At 34.1% G+C, this 21988-nt stretch overlaps 1 long non-coding RNA gene across 1 annotated transcript in view; it reads left to right on the plus strand.

Moving 5' to 3' along the window:
- The first annotated feature begins 15835 nt into the window (after positions 1-15835).
- The window catches only part of LOC116083548, a 19183-nt gene continuing 13030 nt past the window's right edge, over positions 15836-21988 (plus strand). The window contains exons 1-2 of the long non-coding RNA XR_004115770.1: positions 15836-16026; positions 20166-20266. This is a non-coding gene — a long non-coding RNA (uncharacterized LOC116083548). The remainder of the gene's footprint in view (positions 16027-20165; positions 20267-21988) is intronic.

Below are 21988 nucleotides of genomic sequence, written 5' to 3' on the forward strand. Positions count from 1 at the left end.
TGTATACTTATATAAAGTTAACAAAAATTAATATATAAACACAATTTTATTTTGCTTTAAATGTAGATGTTATTTTTGCTCCAGTTCTTTTGCTTTATGCTTTAATGAAAGCAATGCATCACTGCTTTAAATGAAGTAAAGCACAGTATAAAATAGAACACTGCCATTAACCTTTAACATTAGTGTGTAGGGAGGCAGAGACAAGTTTAATAACTCAAAGATAAAATACTCAAAGTGTAATTACCTAGGCCTGCTTTACCCTGGCACATTAACAGAGAGTAGTAAACTTCAGTCGATTTTCATAGAGAGATGAAATCATCATCTATATTCAATTGTATCTATTTTGTGGCTTACTGAGTAACTGCTCTTGAAAAAGGGGTCATCAACTTATGCTTCAGTTTCGCAAAATGATATAGTGTTTCCACTTGTTATATAAAAGCCTTAGAAAATTTACATTTAAAGTCAACATTTAGCTCTCATTTAAAAACCTTTGTCAGCCGGGCGGTGGTGGCGCACGCCTTTAATCCCAGCACTTGGGAGGCAGAGGCAGGCGGATTTCTGAGTTCGAGGCCAGCCTGGTCTACAGAGTGAGTTCCAGGACAGCCACGGTTACACAGAGAAACTCTGTCTCGAAAAACCAAAAAAAAAAAAAAAAAAAAAAAAAAAAAAAAAACCTTTGTCATTTTTTGTTATAAATAACTCATTCCAGCCATTATTTGTAGTACATGGTATACATTATGCTACAATCTTAGTTCGAATCTCCACAAAACAATAAATGATTTTTAGGGTGCATATAAAAGCGTGATATGCTGTCATCCTATTTTAATATACATGTCACATTTATATTAGATATAAAATTGCTATTGTAATAAAATAGTAGTTTCTGTAAAGAAAGAAATACGAAAATAACTTTCCCACCTTTCTGATTAATTTCCTTGCTAACATCACTTTTGGTCACATAGCATTCTTTCACCATAAACACTCTAAAAATTTTTGAAAACACCCATAATTTGAAATAACTGAACAAGTTAACCACTGCTTTTAACATTTAATTTTAATCACAGCTGAGTGTGAGCTTTACAGAAGGTTAAGAAACCTATGAATGAATATACATAGAAGGATTTAACATGTATTTTCCCTATGTCAACACATGATTTATAAAGCTAAAAATTTCTAAAATCTGTTTACAAAAATCTGAATATTTTGTTTTCAGATAAATTAATGAAATGAGATTAAATAAATGAATTAAATTAAACAGTAACTAAAGAAACTTTAAAATATAAATGTGTATTCATGATTTTTTTTTTAATTTTGGAACCTTCTTGAAGCAGGAATTAGAAACATAGCCCTGAAAAACCAAAAGTGATTGAAATTATCCCTAAGTCAAATAGCCATGAAAAATTAGAGGTCAAGTCTACGTTTTAAATGATCATATATATTTTTATTAACACATATCCATTTGTGTTTATGCGCACATTTATCATTATTTAGTGTTTAAAGTTATTATTGGGAGACATATCAAATAAGAAAAAAGTCTAACAACTAGTTTAAAATCTCAGATATCATTCTAATGCATGACTTCTCACTAACTCTTCACCGTCTCCTCATAGTATTGCTGCTGATTTTAGGGAACGATATGACATACTTATGCGTCATTATACAAATGGTTCCATGATTGGTTTACAAATAGACTTTCATAAAAGTAATAATCATTGCAAAACACTTCCTCTGGGATTTTCTTTTAGAAAATTTAAGATTTGTTATTAAGTGAGGGAAGTTCCTATTGACCGTTAATAAATTTGTAAGTCCTTATATAAAATCATAAATACAAGAGTGAATATCTCTGAATCCAAAGGAGCAATAGTGAAAGAATCCATCCCAGATCCATTGCTGTCTGTCATTTACATCAGTTTTCTTCAAGATTAAGGATAATTGAAGCTCATATATGATGCTAGGGAGGATAACCATTTTCACAGTATTTATCCTACTTTCCCAAGACGATTGAATGTCTTTCTATCTTTTGTTATATTGTTCAGTCTCCTACTTCAAAGACTTAAGATTTTGATTGTGTGAGTCTAATGTTTTATCAGTGCAAGAGAGTTTTTTTAAGTCATTAATGAATATGATTGTTCCCCTGATTATTTTCTTAGTATGTTTGTTCTTGTTACCTGTGGAAATTATTATTTTACCAACAAACAAATTAACAAATAAAAACCTGGGGGCTCATCACCAGTACATTGTTGGAGTTCTTCATATAAAGATATCTAAGAAGATACATTCTTAAAATTACCCAAGATACACAGAAGAATCTTAGTAAATAATTTGTTCTCAAGGTGTTACCATCCCTGACTTCAAGATATGTCAGAGCTAACATAGCAAACTCAGCATTCCACTTGAATAAAAGTGAATTAGTAATCCAATGGATAAAATAAATTTAAGTCCAGGCTCATAGAGTCACATGTAATTTGACAAACAAGCCAGAAATACACATTGAAGAAAAAAGAGTTGTTCCATATTTGGTACAATTCAGATTGAATAGGTAAATGTAGAAGTATAATACTCAGTCTTCATCTTTCACCTTACATAGAACTGGAAATGGATCAAAGACCTCAATATAAGGCTTAATATACTGAATCTAATAGAGTACAAAATAGGTGATATATTTTAACTTAGGCACAGGAGAGATCTTTCAGTAGAAGATATCTGCAGTTTAGACATTAAGATCAAAAACTGACAAATGAGACACCATGAAACAAAACAACAACAACAAAACCTTTGTTAAAGCAAAGAACACCATCTCTTAAATGAATAAATAGCTGATCAATTATATTCCAAAAAAACCGATATTGTCTAAACTATACAAAGAATTCACAAAGCTAAACATAAAGGAACTACTCAGACAAATAGTGGGGACATGGTAACTCAACAGATTTCTCAAATGAAATATAAATGTCTTGGACATTTTTCTAAAAATGTCCAACATCTTTAGTCATAATGAAATACAAGTTAAATTACTTTTATCTTTAATATTATTCAAGTTATCAGGGTTAGGAAGAAGGAGGAGGAGGAGGAGGAGGAGAAGAAGAAGAAGAAGAAGAAGAAGAAGAAGAAGAAGAAGAAGAGGAGGAGGAGGAGGAGGAGGAGGAGGAGGAACAGGAAGGAGAGGAGAAGAAGAAGAAGAAAGAAGAAGAAAGAAGGATAAGAAGATTCAAGGTTTTGGAATTGAAATGATATATCCTTTAGATGTTAAGAAAGTTGAACTCATACATAAAATAAGTAAATAAATCTTTTTAAAGAATAAAAATAAAGCTGAGATTATTTGGTAAATGACTGGAGTGAAAATTTTCTGATTAATGAACATAATAACAGAACTGGTCAACTTGTAGATAAAAGCAATATTGTAGAATGTTAAGGTCTAAATGAAACATCTATATCATACTCTATCCATAGACTAAGGAATCATAATAGAAGCAAGGGTTAAAAAAATAGAGTTAAAGGTAGTGGATGACTATACTAAAATGGAGTTTTCTGGACAGAAAAATGCTGTCACATAAGAAGACACCACAGCTGAGACTGCATGCATGAGACCTACACATGATCAATCCATATAAAAATTCAAGCCACAAAAGGGAGGAAGACAGGAATTTCCACTCCTAGGTTAGGAGATACTGGTGATTGATAGGTTGTAAAGGAAGTGTCAGTTTTTTTCTTTTCCTCACAAATGTTGTTCTTAAGAGGTTACACACAATACATTAAATGTTCCACCAAGGCACACATTAAAAACACTAAAACCATAGCTAAAAATAAAAGCCTGAAGTAGCCATGCCTGTAGCCAGGAAGGACTTCCAGTGGAAGCATAAGTACACCAACCTACCCACAAAATCTTCCACCAAAAATTTGTCCTCCCTATATGAAATTCAGGAACAAAGATGGAGCAGAGACTAAGGTCATGTCCAACAAATGACTGGCCCAATTTGACACCAATCCTTTTTCGGGTGGTAGAGTTTGAGAAAAAGCCTGGTAAGGTCGAGCTAGGGATTGAAGCCCCAAAGACCAGAAGGGACAACAGAAGCGTCACTTGCTTCCTACTCCAGGCCCTTGTCATGTAGCCACAAGAACCCTCCCCACATCCAGAGAGAATTGAAGCCATCGGCAGCATAAGGGCAGTGCCCATAAGTCTCTCCTCACGTACGTGAGGCATCTCAGGTCAAGCCAATAAGAAACACCTGCTGTCAGATCCAACCCACCCCAAATCTGTATATAAGATCCTATCCAGAAGGAATAAAGGTGTGTGAGAATTACTCCATCTTCTGAAAGCATCTGTCACAAGAGCTGTAAAACTGCCTGAGAAGAGAACACATTCTAGAAGCTTTTATCACCAGAAGCTTCTTTGCATTCTGCTCACTTTCTAGCCAGCCCTCTGCCAGCTCAACTCAGCTCCTCTCACCTCAGCACAGCCAGTGCAGCATCCCAGAGAATCTGGGGCTGAAGGGGCAGCAGCAGCAGCAGCAGCAGAGGCAGAGAGGCAGCACAGGCACTTCTGCCTTCCTGATCACGCCCTTTCCCGTTAGCTTTCCTCTCCCTTGGCCAGGCTGGAGATCTCCACGGATAGTCTTCAGTACTCAGACCCATAATCCCTGACAATATTAATGATACACTTGCATACAATAGCCTAGTGTAACTAGTATAACTGTCCTCTGAGAGATTCCACTCAGCAGCTGGCCGAAGCAGATGGAGAAAGACCTACTGCTAAACATTAAATGGAACTCGGGGAATATTGTGATAGAGCTAGGGAAAGGATTGAGGGACACAGAGAGGATAAAAACTCCACAGAAAGATCAACAGGGTCAACTAACCTGGACTCTTTGGAGCTCCCAAAGACTGAACAAACGACCAAAGCATATTTATAGCTGGACTTAGGACCATTGTACCTATGTATCAGAAGCACAGCTTGGTATTTATGTCAGTCCTTCAGCTACCGGATCAGCTGCTATCCTAAACTCTGTTGCCTGTCTATGGATCTTGTTGCCCTAACTGGGCTTCCTTGTCTAGCCTCAGTGGGAGACTAGGTTGTACCTAGTCCTGTACAAACTTTATGTACCTGGGTAGGTTCTCACCCAAGGGGAGAGTGAATGAGGGCAGGGAATATGTGAGGGAAGAACTAGAAGGAGAGGACTGCTGCCACTGGGATTTTAAATGAATAAATACATTAATGAAAAATATATACATATATCTCCATATGATATATTAAGCACATACATACATAACCGTGTGTTAAGTGTATAAAAATTTTTAAATATGTGTATATATATATATATATATAATTTGGATATAGTTATACATGAAAGTAGAAAATGAACTTATATTCATAGTATGTATGCTTTAACTTTGCCCATTGAAGTAGTATTCGTATTTGTTGCTTTCCAATATAGTCCAAACTAGTTAAAAGACACATATAATTAATTCTCAATACTACTTCAATGTATATAATACATTTACATATTTTACAATATAATTGATACAAAGAATTTATTACTAATGGCCAATAATTTGAAGCAGCTACAACAGTTCATCTAATAATATGGCTGGGTTTGGGCTACAAATTGCTTTTCACATTCAAGCAAACCACACAGTGGCACACAAAAGCATATTAATACACATAAAGTAGATATACCATTTTTCAAGTATCGTGTGGCTTAAATTGAACTTTTTGTGATTACAGGAAGAGTATGTTTTGTTGTTATATTTTGATTTTCACTAAAGTAAGATACTGGTTTAGAAATAGATACATAGATAGATAGACAGACAGTCAGACAGAACACATAAAATTGAGAGCAAATAGTGCTGATATGCTGATACAGTTAAGGGTGGAATTAAAAGGAACAAAATAATGGGTATGCTTGATCAAAACCTATTATATACATGTGTGAAATTTTTCATCAATATAATAAAAATCAATGTGTTGAAAAAAAATAATGATTTAAAGAAGAAAGAAACAATACAGCTACAAAACTAAAATTTAAAATAAAATAACTCATATGTCCAACTATGAGAGATATTAAAAATGAAGTCATATTATTTTTATTATTATTATTCTGAGTCAAGGGTTAGACTATGCTTCTCACAGAGAGGAAGGTGTACAGTTTGAGAAACAAATTCTACTAGATCTGAAATTCCATTGATAAATTTAAAGACCTTCATTATTTTCTAAAACTTTGGCAGAGATAGACAACAAATTGCTTCTAAGTTCAGGAGTGAAAGACTCAATTACATTTTATGTAGAACTTGGTAGTAATTAATAAAAATGTCCCAAGTGTCAGGTGACTTCACCTGTCCCAAGTCTCCCAAATTTCCTAAGTATCAGATGCTGAGTGGACCCTTAGCAGCTTTAAAAGTCTCATTAGAATGAGGACCAGTAACACAAATGACCTTTGGTTTGTCTTATTTTATGAATATGATTTATAATTATGTTAAGCAGAGACTTGTGTAACTGGCTCTGTCCTGAATCAAATCAAATGTGACTTTGTGCAATAAACTTTCCTAACACAACACATGACATCAAGGTTAAGTCAGAAACAGAAATGAAGTAGAAAAAAACTACAACAAATTTTAGTGAGCTGGTGACAGATTCATTATTACTAAAATTTGTTCATTTAACTTGAAGGAAAAAAGTAATCAAATGTAAGCCTTATTTATTTTATAAAATCATTGGTTTGAAAATAAGGTCTTATTTTACATTTAGTTGAACTTTTAAGGACAGAAAAACCATTGCAAAACAACTTCATTATCACCACCATCATTTTATTTATTATTATTATTATTATTATTATATTAATTGCTTATTGTGATTTTGAAATTTCATGACTGTATTTACTTGGAAGTAAATAGTCAAAGTACCAAGAGATGTTCTCAATAGAGTTCAGTGTTTTGATCATAAAGGTTGCAAAATTTACAGCTTTTTTATCTTTAGTACTTTTGGCATGGGAGCTACTGACTGAACTTGGGTCTTGTGAGTTGATATGATTATGAATTTAAGAAGCTTGTTTTTCAAAGTTTCAATTATTTTTGTGTTTGTTTGAGGCAGGGGAAGTGCAGAGTTTCACTTTGTGACAGGGGCTCACCAGGAAACTCCTCACTGTGGAGAGCAGGCTAGTATCCATCTCTCAAAGACATGCTTCTTCTTCACAAGGGCTGTGATTAAAGGTGTGTGCCTTCCTGTCTGTCTTCCATAGGTGCTTTGTTTACACATAAATACTAATTTACATGCTGCCTAGAATTTAATACATCAATATAATTTTACTCCAAACAATTGTTTAGTTGAATAGTTAGTTTTCCCATTCAGTTTATATTGTAAAACTCAAGTGAAAGCAATGTGAAATCAAATTTTACTTTTGAACTTTTCTATTAGTCAATGAGTTCTAGTACTTGTTTTATATTACAAATGCTAAATGACTTCACTATGCATTATAACTTTTTATTAGTATTATTGATATATTATTATTATTATTATTATTATTATTATTATTATTATTAATTCAGTTCTTGCCTATTTTGTTTTTGGTTCTGGAATTTTTTTTTTTTTTGGCTTTCTGAGAAAGATTTTCTCTATGTAACCCTGGCTGTCCTATAACCTGTAGCCTCTAAGATGAAGCTAGTCTCAAATTCAGATATCTGTCTACTACTGTCTCCTGAAGTCTGGAATTAAAGGCAGGTACCACCACTTCCTGGCTCAGTGATTTTTTTATATACATGTAAGTACATTGCATAAATATGTGGGAAATATTTTTAAAAGATGCCAGGATCCAGTGTCGATATGAGTCTGGGGTGTTAAAGTACTAGGCTTACCTGGTAGGTGAATAAGAAAACACATCAGTCATCAATGGGAGCAGAGGCCCTTGGCCCTGTGTAGGTTCTGTGTCCCAGTGTAGGGGAATGCCAGGGCCAATAAGTGGGAGAGGGTGGAGTAGCAAGCAGGGGGAGGGGGGAGGCAACAGGGGTTTGTCCTTGTTGGTTTTTGTTCTTTTTTTGTTTTTGTTTTTTTTTATTTTTGTTTTTGGAGGGGAAACTGGGAAAGGAGAAATAATATGGAATGTAAATAAAGAAAACATCTAATTTAAACAAAAAATAAAAAGAAATAAAAAACAAACAAAAAAGATAAGGAAAAAAACCATCAATTGAGGAAGCTGACAAGCTTGTTCATGTCATTAGAGCTTTCTGAACTCAGGAGTCAGGATGCCCATATAGACTTGACTCAGCTCCAGTCTTTTACTGAAATCATACAATGAAGTGGGTTACAAATTTCATAGGGAGGTGAGTAAACACTTCTCTATTTTCCTGTGTCAACATTTTCTTGTGATACATAGCACATATTTAGAGCAGAAAAAAGAAACTATAAAATATCAAACATAAAAGTTTTGTAGCAAGCAAAATTTTTCTTTATCTCCCAGACCACAAGTCTCTGGTGAAGTCAGGGACAAGAGTATTACAGTTACAAAGTCAATATCTTTCAGACATGTTTGAGATAGTATGGTTTCATAAAAGGGCAAACATGAGGTCTTACTGCTAAGGTCCAACTGCTAACCTTGCAGTCTTCAGGATTCCAAGTCTGTCTACAAAAACATCCTCACTTGACCTTTATAGAGAATTCCTATGGGGCTGCCACCATTGGCCCTGAACCCAAGGAACCTATTGTTGACTTTCTGGGAAATATCTGTATGTTATTCCATCCTCAGTTTTTCTTTTTAATAAATATGTCCCATTTTTTATTACACAGAATTGAGACTAAGTCTGGGGAACTTCTGCAGAGTTACTCATCTCTGCCTGCAGCTCTTGGTTACTTTCCACATCCATACTTGATCATGGTCTGTATGTGTAATGATTATATATGTAAATAAATAGACATACATACATATATATACATATATATACATATATATATATACTTATACATACACCTATACCTATACCTACACTTATACCTTGTTTGCATCTATTTCTATACTATATGTATCTATATCTATTTGTCTCTCATTTATATATCTATCTATCATCTATCAATGTAGTCTGTCATGTATTTGTATCAATACTGTTGATATCAATCCTGTATATGAGAGAAAATTTCTGTGTATAGTATATATAGAAGTCACTCATGATTATTGTTCTGTTTCATAGATGTTTAATGATGATACTAAATTTGTACTTAGGAAAGTAATTAATGTATAAGCATTTTTATGGAAAGTCAGTATATATTTATGCACTCTGGAAGGGTAGAGAATGAAATATTGTTTGTTTGTTGCTTTGTCTGTCAGTTTTGGTGAAGATACTTCATCCCAATTTAACCTAGGCTGTCTTGGAAATTATTATAAATTGCTGTCAAACTTTAAATTCATAACCCTCAGGTTTTATGATAGTAGGTATGTGCCACATATACTATAGGTTTTGTCAATTTTTTGTAATTTTGAAAAAAAAAACTGTGAGCTGGCCTCAAAATTTTCCTTTCAATTATCTTAAAATGAATGGCTAATGATTGTATCATCAATAAAACATATATGTGAAAAGATCTGTAACTGATTTACTTGTGATTTAAAATGAACCAGTCATTAAATTTTCACTTTATTAAAAATATTGAGAATGTGATTTTGAGTAGTCTTAAAGAAGACAGAGGGATCTAAAGATAGAGAATAAAGAAGAAAGCAATTCTATGACAAAACTAAAACTAAAACAAAACCTGAAACAAAGAACAAAAAGATTTATGAGTTTTGTGTCAATTGCCATACATCCAATAGGTATTAAAATATTTTATTTCTACTATTTAATTTTGTTGCTGTGTCCCGGTATGGGTATGTACATGTGAATGAAGTGGCCTATGTACACCAAAGTATTGTAACATGTGTTTGGAAATAGAGTTTTAGGCATTTGTGAGTCACCAGAAGTTAGTTTGTGTCTTCGGCAAGTGTTGCGCATTCTTATTATCTGGACTATCCCTTGATGCCTGGAAGAAGCCCTAAAAGGATAAAATATTTAGTCATTTGCATTGAAATCAAGAAAATCCAGATTGCTTATATAAAGATTATTGAGAATTTTGGAAAACTGAAATAATTTACTAAGTTACTATTTTCTTCTTTGTAGTTCTTGGGAAAAACAATAACATATTTAAGTCTATTTATACTGTATTGTGTTAAAAAAATTTTCTATTCACTTAAGTTCCTTCTAGTCGCATTATTATTCCATGGTGTTCAGTTCTGGGCAGCTGAAAACTCTATCAGTGTTTTCAACATACACATGATTCCGTTACAGAGGGATCTCTCATTTTACACCTCAAGGAAAATCACCTGGAGAAGGTCGAATGATGTCACCAATTTTGAAATGTGCTGTATTATTGAGTTTCCCCATATTCTCTATACCAATGAAGGCTAAATTCCAACAGGTAAATATGGTGTATATAATAAATACATTATTATATACTATGATAGAAACACTGTGTAAAGGATCAGAAGGTGAAAGATGAATAAAGAAGACATGGGTGCTTTGTGACAAATGAATAGCAACAAGCCACTTCACTCTGTAATCAGATCCTAAATTTACAATGATATATTTATGCTTATTCTGTGTGTCCTTGTTTTAAAATGCAGACATTTAACTCAAAATTATAGCATAGAAATGCTATATTAAAAATTGTGTAGTTTCTAGTTTTTATTTTAGAGGCACTAGCAATCACGCTGATTAATCTTCATTTTCCTTTACCACTATGTTTGTTGAACTTGTATAAATTTAATTATTATTGCTGTGATATTTAAGCGATAAATTTTATATGCATAAAATGTGAACATTTTAATAAGACATACTATCCATTTATTATTTGTGAGTAGTTGAGTGTTAAACAATGACATATGTAATGGCAATTATATAGTAAATATGATCTTACAACATTTTAATTCTCTATAAGTACTTAATGAATTACTTTACTAAACATTTAGTTTGTTTCCTTTTTTACTAGATATTTTCTTTACTTACATTTCAAATGTTATCCCATTTCCTTGTTTCTCCTCTGAAAACACCCTATCCCATCCCTCTTGCCCTGCTCACTAACCCACCCACTCCTGCTTCCCTATCCTGGCATTCCCCTACCCTGGGGCATGGAGCCTTCACAGGACCAAGGGCTTCCCTATCATTGATGTCCCACAAGGCCATCCTCTGCTACATATTCTGCTCGAGCTATAGGTCCCCCAATGTGTTCTTTTGGCTGGTGTGATTTACTCCCTGGAAGCTCTAGGGGTATTGGTTCATTTATATTGTTGTTCCTCCTATGGAGCTGCATGCTACGCACACTCGTCTACTCCAGTCACATCCAAAATACCGGGGATAAAATCCTGATTAATGGATAAGAGACAATAAGGATCCTAAAGGAGTTCTGTGCCTCCTGGATTTCAAACTAGTCACTGGTATCCCCTAACGCAGACATGTTCCAGATCAGTCTTTCCAATCGTCAACACCGCCTCATAATTAGGCATAAAGGTACCCCAAGAAATGATTCGTAAATGGTTAAGATTGGGCATTGTCTCCTGGCCGACACAATGTTTCTAACTATCCTAGTTTAATGTTTTACGTACTAGAGAGTAACTGAAGGGTTTCCCTCACTCTAAGACATTAGCTAAAAGTGTTAGGTTGTGACTCCCCTCTGCCTTCTTCCAGCTAGAACCAGAGAATTAGCATAAGAATACCTCAACAGGGAGGGCTCCACCCCCTCTTCCTCTTGCTTCACACCTAGCTACCAGACCCTGCTGACCTTGGTGTGGGGGTCGCTTGCCTACGTGACTTCAGTCTAGCAGAAGGACTGGGAGAAGAAGGACTTGGACTCACATGCAGGACTAACACTAGAACTTAGATGGGCTAGGACTCAGATTCATGCATCCACATTCCCCCGGGCCCAGAGTGCTTGGGCCCTGGGGGATACAGCACCAGTTCAGAGGAGATAGCTGCTGCTTTAGACCCAGTATGCTTCAGATAGCCTCAGATGTACCTAAACTATTGAGCTGCCAGATTTACCATCTCTCTTTTTCAATGACTGTAAAAGTCTGATGCCATTTCTAAGAAATACATTTAGATCTTTTACTTCATGTGTCATCTCTGCCACCATTTCTTCGCCTACGCCTTGTCGATCTGACTAGGACCCCTGTTTCTCCTGCGGGTTGAGGGAGGCCCAGATTGGCCGGCCCGGAACCATTTCAGCTCCTTGGATCCTTTCTCTAGCCTCTCCATTGGGGACCCTGTGCTCAGTCCAAAGGATGGCTGTGAGCATCTACCTCTGTATTTTTCAGGCACAGGTAGGGCCTCTCAGGAGACAGTTATACCATGCTCCTGTCAGCAAGCACTTGTTGATATCTATTATAGTATCTGGATTTAGTAACTGTATATGGGATGGATCCTCAGGTGGAACAGTCTCTTGTTGTCCTTTCCTTCAGTTTCTGCTTCATACTTTGTCTCTTTATCTCCTCCCTTGAGGATATGATCCCCTTTCTAAGAAAGATCAAAGTATCCACACTTTGTCAAAACAACCCTGAGATTAGCTTGTTTTCTGTTTCTGTTTTGATGTTTTCAAAAATAACCTCTTTAACCATCATGCCTGTAGGCACTAAACACAACACTGTTGACATGCTCAAAAGGCACTTGCTGACAGGAACTTAATGTTGTGGTTCCTTGCGAGGTCCGGCCAGCAACTGACCAATGCAGATGTGGATGTTAGGAGTCAACCATCAGACTGAGCTCAGGAAACCTGGTAGAGGAGCTGGCAGAAGAACTGGAGGATCAGAGGGGAATTGCAAGCCCATTGGCCTGACCACCTAGTTCTCCCAGAGTCTAGACCAATAAACAAGGACTATACCTGGAAGGATCCATGGCTCTAGATACTTATGTAGCAGAGGATGGCCTTGCCTGATAGCAATGAGAGGAGAGGCTCTTGGTCCTGGGAAGTTTGATGCTCCAGAGTAGGCTGATGATCCAGGGGTGGGGAGGAGAGTAGATGGGTAGAGGAGCACCCTCATACAGGCAAAAAAGAGGGGATAGGGTGGAAGAGGGATGTGGAGTTGGTAGAGGGGCAACTAGGAAGTGGAATATAATTTGAGATGTAAATGAATGGAATGATTAGTAAAATAAATAAATAAATAAATAAATAAATAAAATACCTCTTTTGTTTTTAAGATTATAATATAATTATACTATTCCCTTTTCTCCTTCCTCTTGAACCGCCCCACCACCACACACACATCTGTCTCAGGGTATTTGAATACACAAAGATTGTAGCTAAGCCCTAGCACATATCTTTAATTTGAAAGCATTTTTATTTATTGTAAATGAGATTGAATAAAGTCAACCATATGTCAAGAGGTAGAGAAATTAAAAAGTTGACAGGCAGTGAACATAAGAAAACCCAGGAAAGGGAAAGGAGGTTTTCACCACAGTGTCTGGATCCTGAGTCTTCATTTGGTAAACCAAACATTTGGGATTTTGTTTTAAAAATAACATATGTATAACTTCCTGATCTTTTTCAAATTCATGGTCTCTTTCTCATTGAATATATACATATCTATCTATCTATCTATCTATCTATCTCTATACATATCATATATACCATATATAACACTTATATGGTACATTAGACAGATTAATGATTCGATAGGGTAATTAGTCTAGAAATTTATGGGAATATCATTTTTAGAATATGGGTGTCCCAGTAGCAAGGTGGCCAATGCAGGCAATTCCAAATTGGTAATCAAATTAACTAACACAGTCTGTTTATCAATTACTGTTGTCTTGACAACAAATTCTAAACCTTTAGTAAAGATCTTAAGTGTAAAACTTTAGAGTGCTCCAATGAAATGGATTACAAAAGAAATAAAGGACTCTAAGTAGCGTAATGTATACTAAAGTATAGCATTTACATGATAACATACAAGATTATATCTCAAGGTATCCACTGTTAAAAGAATAACTATCAGCACCTAATTACTTCTAAACCAAGATGCATCAAACCCTAGAAGAGATGAGTCACTAAGCTATTCAATAAAAAGTGATTATTCCTGAAATCATATTTATACAAAGAAAAAATGAATATAACAATGAAATGTACTCTGAAGATTTTATTAAACATACTTATGAACACACATGTATAACACTCATGTTTAAATATGTACTCAAATATATATACACATATATGTGTGTATATATATGCATGATATATATATATATAGATAGATAGATAGATAGATAAATAGATAGATAGATATCAAAGTAAAAATTACCATTAAGTCAAGAAGTTAGGGAGAATACATGGCAGAGTTTGGAGGGTAAAAAGGGAAAATAATTACTTTAGAAACAAAAAAGAAGCAATAACATAAGTATAGAAAAATCACAGATACAATTTTAAAAAACAGAGCTCAAGAAATGAAACAATAAGTCATTCTTAATGTTTTGACACTGAATTAAAATGCATCTTCACAATACAGGCACATGATGGAGTAACCATGACTTGTCAAACAATGGATCTCTTTTCACTTGTAAAATTATTTCGTATGTATAAATCTTTTAGCGTTTTTTAAAATTTGTTCTCTGCTTGTTAACCACTAAGTACTTTTAATTCTGTATTCTTCAATACCTTCTTGCACCAATTTATGAAAAATTATTATATACTCATATTGAAATTAAATGACTGATAATTCATATATTTTGTATTCTCCCTAGAGATGATTAATGTCTTTAGATTATGCAACATCTGAAGCAGTATGCTTTTATTTTCAAAGGCTTATCTGTACATAAAATTTTACTAATTTGTCCTTGTTTCTTTTGACTTTCATGAAGGAGAGAATAATTGGATATCTACAATTATGAATAATTATAATTATAATATTATAAATAACATAATATAATACTATAAATATTATATAATAAATCATAATATAAATATAAATAATATAATATACTATTATAAATAATTATAATTATAAATAATTATAAATATAATTGGATAATTATTATAATTAGATAACTATTGGATTAAACCTGTTGTTCAATGAAAAAACACTTGATTTTGTTCTACTCTGTGAGTAGGGTATTATTTATAGCATTATTAAATATCGTGTTCTTTGTTTTTAAAAATTGTGTCTGTGATTTTTCTATAATTTTGAGATTCTAGGACTGATTGAACAGGACCCTGGTTCAGATTTTGAAACTGAAGCTTGATGGCAAGTTTATATCCTACAGGGGTTTTAGCTCCAAATTTATTAACATACCTGTCAAGTTACTTCACCAATCAGTATTTAGCTAATGGATTTCTTTATGAACATGTCTTCGTTGTACCCTTATCCTGTTCTCAATGACTGGTGTATTCAATAATGGCAGGGGACTTGTCTAATATTCATGTTCTAACTTATCTACTAGTATGGGAATTGTCAAAAATGCATAACTTAATTTGCCAGTCTGTTATCCATGTACATATCTCTTTCTGTGACAGAAGATGTTAGCTTCCACGGAAGTCTTCAGAACTTAAACATTACTAGACTGCTACTCAAAATAAAAGTCTTATTCCAAATAGTTTCTAATGTTGCTGCAAGTGTCTCTCTTGTATTGTGGTTCATCCCAGAGGCAGCTTATGAAGGTAAATATCATAAAAGCTTCCTGTACCTGTACATAGGTACAGGAAGTACTATTGTGTGTGGTTGGCTTGGATCCAAGCTTATTGTGGGTAACTACACAAAACAGTTCCACTGACTTCTATTATGACTGGTTCCCGAGGGCACAGAACTTAACAGAGTATATAATCAGCCTTGGCATTAGAAACATTCCTAGTAACAGCAAAAACATAGGAGAAAGTTTCCTTATAATGGCATGCTATCAAAGTAATTGTTATCTAGGGCTGAACAATCCATTTAGGACTTAATAGTTTAATTAGGTCCTAACAAGCTCATCCCTTCATCTGAGGAAGTAAAACTGGCATCTACACTGTACTCTAAGCTGTCTCCTTCTGCTACCAGGGTACAGTGTTATGAACTGTTCTATTACAGTAATATTCTTCTCAAGTTACAGTATTCTTCTTGGTACAGTAATACTAAATTATGAGAAAAATGAATATATCCTTGATTAATAAATTTTGCTCAGAAATTTAGTTGCATTAATGGGAAAGCTACAATATCACACCTTTATTATATAACCATCACTGTATAAGAGAATCACAAATGAGAAAAAGATACAGTTTATTTATATTTATATACATTTTCACAATTTGTGCTCTTTAAATATTTCTATGAAAAATTGCTAATTATATAAGAAAGGAACATGTTTCCAAACAGAATTTTTAAATTTTACAAGTTAACATTTATATCTAAAGTTCAACCACACTAAAATTCCTTCCTTTCTGTTTATCCTTTTATAATTAATTGTCTTCAGTCACTGTTTCTGAGAGATGTCTAAAACTCTAAAATTTAGAGACATAAGATGGACTCATTTTTCTATAAAATAAACAAGATAAAAACATCAAAGTTGAATACAAAATGTTTCTCAAGTGAATTATATCCATGTAAAAGTCTTTGATTCATCAAACTTTAGTGAACATTATCTTTAGATATATGAATTTAAGAACAAAATGAATTCTATTGAAATAAACAGTATAGCATTTCAATGGGAAAGATAAAGAAACTGAAATATGATTTTACTGAGATAAAATATACTTCCATGCAGATCCCTAAATATAAAAACTTGACATTTCATTTTAAAAATAACAAAATATAAAGATATTGATGCTATTAGTACCATTTCCACAAAGTCAGTATATTGCTTTGATGTGACTTTGAGTTCTGCTTTCTGAATGATATCTTCTCCAGAGAATTGAAGTTGGATAGGCTGCTTCAAGAGCAGAAAAGGAATGATGGAATTGTGAATTCCCTAACTGCCTTTTCTAAGGAAAAAAAAAGATTTAGTGTATTGTTATTGTTAGGTATCAGGTCAATGAAATGAAACCATTCCCATCTTTCTACTTCATTACCATCCTTTATTCTGTCACTTTCCTCCAATAAATTATTCTCATAAGAATTCTTGTTCCAACCTCTACTTCTGAGTAAGATGACTTAAGCTAGGTACCAAGAAAGTCTTAATTTTACAACTATAAAAGATGAAATTAGTGTTTATTTAATTGACTGAATTCTGTTTGTGTACTAGGTCTCAATCTATTAGTCTCTAAGCCCTACCTCAGGCTACAGCATGACTGTGTAAAATGTGTACTTAAGATGAATCACAGATATAGCCTAGTGATGAGGTCTCTCAACATGCTAACCTTTTCATTGAAAATACTTATAAACATTATTGTCAATAATACAACCACTGAGAGAAGGGTGACTAAGTTGTATTTTTGGAAAAGTCTGAAAGACTTTGGGATTTTGTTAAAGAAAAGTGATTAAATATCATAAGCAGAGCTTAACAGGCCATCCTAGTAAGAGCTTGGAAGATGGTAGTATTGAGAGCAATGTGGACTCTAAAGAGTAAACTAAAAGGTATCAGAGGGAACAACAGATCTAGAGACCATTCTTGTGATAATTTGAGACTGTCACTGTTTTTCTGCCCTTCTCCTGAGAATCTATATGAGGCTAAATTGAAAAGAATTAGACCAAGGAAATCTCAACAAGGCTAATATTGACTCTGTACCATGGATTTTAAAAACCACTCATACACACATTTTCAATGGAAAAGGAAGTAAGGATAAAAGAAATATTAAATTTAATTTTTGAGAAGAAAATAAGCACAAAAATAATTTAATGTTGAAATCAAGAATTGTGCTAAAAGGGATAAAGAGAAGCCTGGTATGAAATGGAACAAAGTGAATTGTGCCTACATGGGAAGATCCACCCAGTTAATCCTACAACTTGTGAAAGAAAACACACCAAGGATAATATCTGCCTAAAAAGCAACTGCAAAGAAAACTTTATATAAATCTGATTCCAGGAGGGAATCAGGCAGTATCCCAAGGAGGCAAAGAAATCTGGCAGCCTCAGCTCCTTGTTTCTGGCTTTATAGTCACGAAAGATAGGGAAGTAAAGGCATTATGGATTCTTCCAGTCAGTTAAGGAGAGCCTCTAGGCCAGCCATATTGTGAAGCACTCTCTACATTTACTTCATGAAAGATCAAATTTTTGAAGCTGTGAAAGTACAATCTCTTTGCATTGGAGATCCCAGGTTGTTGGAAGTCCCATAATTATGAGATCTCTGCCAAGGAGAGAAAACAAAGGGAGTGGCAACCTTCCAAGAAAGAGATAATTGTTTCAGTAAGAAAATTTGTAATGTTGGGGTAATTTAAGCCATTTGCCATCAGTTACGGGGTTACAGGATTTTGAGGTTGCTCTGCTAGTTTTTGATCTCCTGTTGATCTAGTTTTTTTTTCTCACTACAGCCCTTTTTGTTTGTCCTATAATGGTAATGTGTACTTGGTGTCATTGCATGTTGGAAGTATGTAATTGGCCTTTTGATTTTACAGGGTGTTGATTTTTTTCTCCTGTGGCTGTCTAAGGAGGGACTAGCCAGGAGTACTCAGGTCACAGAAGTGGCAGAGCAGCTGGTACAGGGTCCTTCCTGCCTCCATGTGCACCCAGCAGCTGAGGCTTTTCAACAGCCCTCTGTGCACAGGTCCTGCCAAGAGAGAGTTGGTCTTCCAGGAGTGCTGACACAGGCTTACAGGTCCACAGGAGGGACAAGCTCACTCCAGAGACAGCAAGACCAACAAACACCAGAGAAAACCAGATGAGAAAAGACAATTGCAAGAACCTTACCAATAGAAACCAAGACTACATGGTCTCATCAGCTCCCAGTTCTCCCACAACAGCAAGTCCTAGATACCCCAACACACCAGAAAAATCAAGATTTAGATTTAACATCACTTTTCATGATGCTGAGAGAGAACTTTAAGAAGGACATAAATAACTTCTTTAAAGAAATGCAGGAGATCACAGGAAAACAAGTAGAAGACCTTAAAGATGAAACACAAAAATCCCTTAAAGAATTACAGGAGAACAGAAATAAACAAGTAGAAGCCCTTAAAGAGGAAACACAAAAATCCCTTAAAGAATTCCAGAAAAACACAGCCAAACAGGTGAAGGAATTGAATAAAACCATTCAGGATCTAAAAATGGAAGTAGAAACAATAAAGAAATCACAAAGAGAGATAACTCTGGAGATAGAAAACCTAGGAAGGAAGTCATTAATTATAGATGCAGCCATCACCAACAGAATACAAGAGATGGAAGAGAGAATCTCAGAAGCAGAAAATACCATAAGAAACATTTACACTACAGTCAAAGAAAATGCAAAATGTAAAAACCTCCACACAAAGCATCTAGGAAATCCAGGACACAATGAGAAGACGAAACCTAAGGATAATAGGTATAGAAGAGAGTGAAGATTACCAACTTAAAGGGCCAATAAATATCTTCAACAGTATCATAAAAGAAAACTTCCCTAACCTAAAGAAAGAGATGCCCATGAACATACAAGAAGCCTACAGAACTAAAAACAGATTGGACCAGACAAGAAATTCCTCTTGTCACGTAATAGTCAAAACAAATGCACTAAACAAAGAAAGAATATAAGATTTTACAGGGTGTTGACTTGGGAGATTTTCTTGAGTATCAGAAAAGTTTGGATTTTTAAAATATGTAGACAGTATGAAAGGCTATGGAGATTTTTGAAGTTGGATGGAATTCATTTTGCATTATGATATAGTCATGAGAATATTGGGGCCTGGATATAAAATGTGGCTTAAAGAAGAAGGGTTTCCATATGCTTATATGTTTGAATTCCTTGGAAAGGATTAGGTGATGTGGCCTTATTTGAGTAACCTTCATGGCACCTGCTTTCACATCAATATGTATTTTTTTAGTTACTGTTCCAGCACCATGCCTAGCTATCTGCAGCAATGCTTCCTGCCATGATGGTCCTATATTCTAAACTTTAAACCACCAATAAATTCATTCCTTTATAAGCAATTTTGTTCATGGTGCCATTAGCAAAAAAAAAAAAGTAACTTAGTCTGTCAGTATTGATCCAATAGGATTATAAAGAATGGAATGTCACTTACAATAATAAGTATTATATCTCTTTTGTTCACTATATTTTCACTCTACATGTTCTAGGAAAATGTGGGAACAAGAAACTTGTCATTTCCTGTGAAGAAGTTCATACAGTGAAAAGCAGAACTTTTGACAACAGACAGGAATATCTGCTCATAAGTATTGTAAGTAACCCATTGATACATGAGTAATAAAAGTGTTTGTCATATTTTCTTTTATGAGATATAGCTTACTATATACTTACCTGTCCTTGAATTTTCTGTTTTATAAAAGTAATTGTAAACTTAGATCTTCCTGTCCTTTTCATATATCACCACACCCAGTTTTTGTGATATTAGGGCTTTCTGTAGGCTAGCAAGCATTCTACCAACTGAGTTATATCTGTAGTGCCTATATCATATTTTATTAAAAACAACAAAAATATAATTTGGGATAATGCACAATAACAAAATCACCAAACTATACATTGTTAAGTATTTAGAGGAAACATGATCTCAGCTCAATTGATTTAATGTAATTAGAGAATCAAAATGTAACCAAATACAATGACTATGGTTAAACGCACACACATATACACACAAAAATACACACACACACACACACACACACACACATTATTTGAAAAAAGAAAAAAAAACACCTTAAATCCAGTCATGAATAAAAAATTGCTAGGACACTTACATATGTTTAAGGGTTATGAATTGAATTCCCATGATAATTTACAATATTCTGATTTAAAACTGATGTGAGTTTTTGCTTCTGCGTTTTTGGAATTGGGTTTTATAGTGATGTCACTTAGTGCTGGTGCAGAAATTCTGGGATCAACAGATCTTTCTGCTTCAGGCCTCCAAATTAGCTCTTGCTATAAACCTGGTTATTGCTACTGTACTTCGATTAAGTAGCCTTTTTTTTAAAACGTGCAAATTAAGAGATGTCAATAATGAGTCTCGAAGAAGGCTAAGAGAACACACTGTTCTTACAGAGGATCCAGTCTCTGGTTCTAACACTTATATCAGATGACCCCCAAATGCTTGTAACTTCAGTTCCAGGAGATCTGGCATCTTTTATCCTCCAGTTACACCTGCACACACATGGTGCACATAAACTAATGCAGACACATATACATAAAAAAAATAAATAAATTTTTACAAAAAGTGATAGCAAAACAATATTCCTTAATGTATTTGAATGAATATTTATTTCTACTTTTGAAGTTTATTTGATTGAATTTATAACAAAAAATTATACTTGACATATAATTTATTATGTTACTCTGTAAATACCTCCATAACTTTGAAGTTTTATATATTGATAAAAATAAAATCTGAAAGTTATAAATAACAAATATTTTATGTTATATTTTAATTCATTTTATTTCATCTAGCACAGAAAATGATGTAACATGTAAGTTAAATGAAAATTAAGCTCCTATATATAATTAAACATAAGTTGAATATATTTTTCTTTAATTCTGAGCTATTTAATAAAGAAGTAATACTATTTGAATCATATATAATATTTTGGGAAGTTCAGCAAGAAGCCATAGATTCTGCAAAATTACTTATTTTCTTAATGTTTTCATTGGTGATGAATCTTTGCATTGCTTTACAATGGAGAGGGATTGCAGAGCATGCATGACTGTATTCATCGTTCCATTCCAAGGAGGCAATGTTCTATCAGAACCAGAATGGTTACCAAGATATAGAAAAATAAATGTAACTAGAGGAGCTCAATAACATGAAGTAAAATCAGTAAATGTACTCAGTCTTTAATATTTTGTCCACATAGTGCTGATATTAAGATATTATTTTTTCACTGAAAAGATCAGTCAGACTGCCAGGCAGTGGTGGCACATGCCTTTAATCCCAGCACTTGGGAGGCAGAGA

The sequence above is a fragment of the Mastomys coucha genome, unplaced genomic scaffold, assembly GCF_008632895.1.
Source record: "Mastomys coucha isolate ucsf_1 unplaced genomic scaffold, UCSF_Mcou_1 pScaffold8, whole genome shotgun sequence".
Taxonomy (NCBI): domain Eukaryota; kingdom Metazoa; phylum Chordata; class Mammalia; order Rodentia; family Muridae; genus Mastomys; species Mastomys coucha.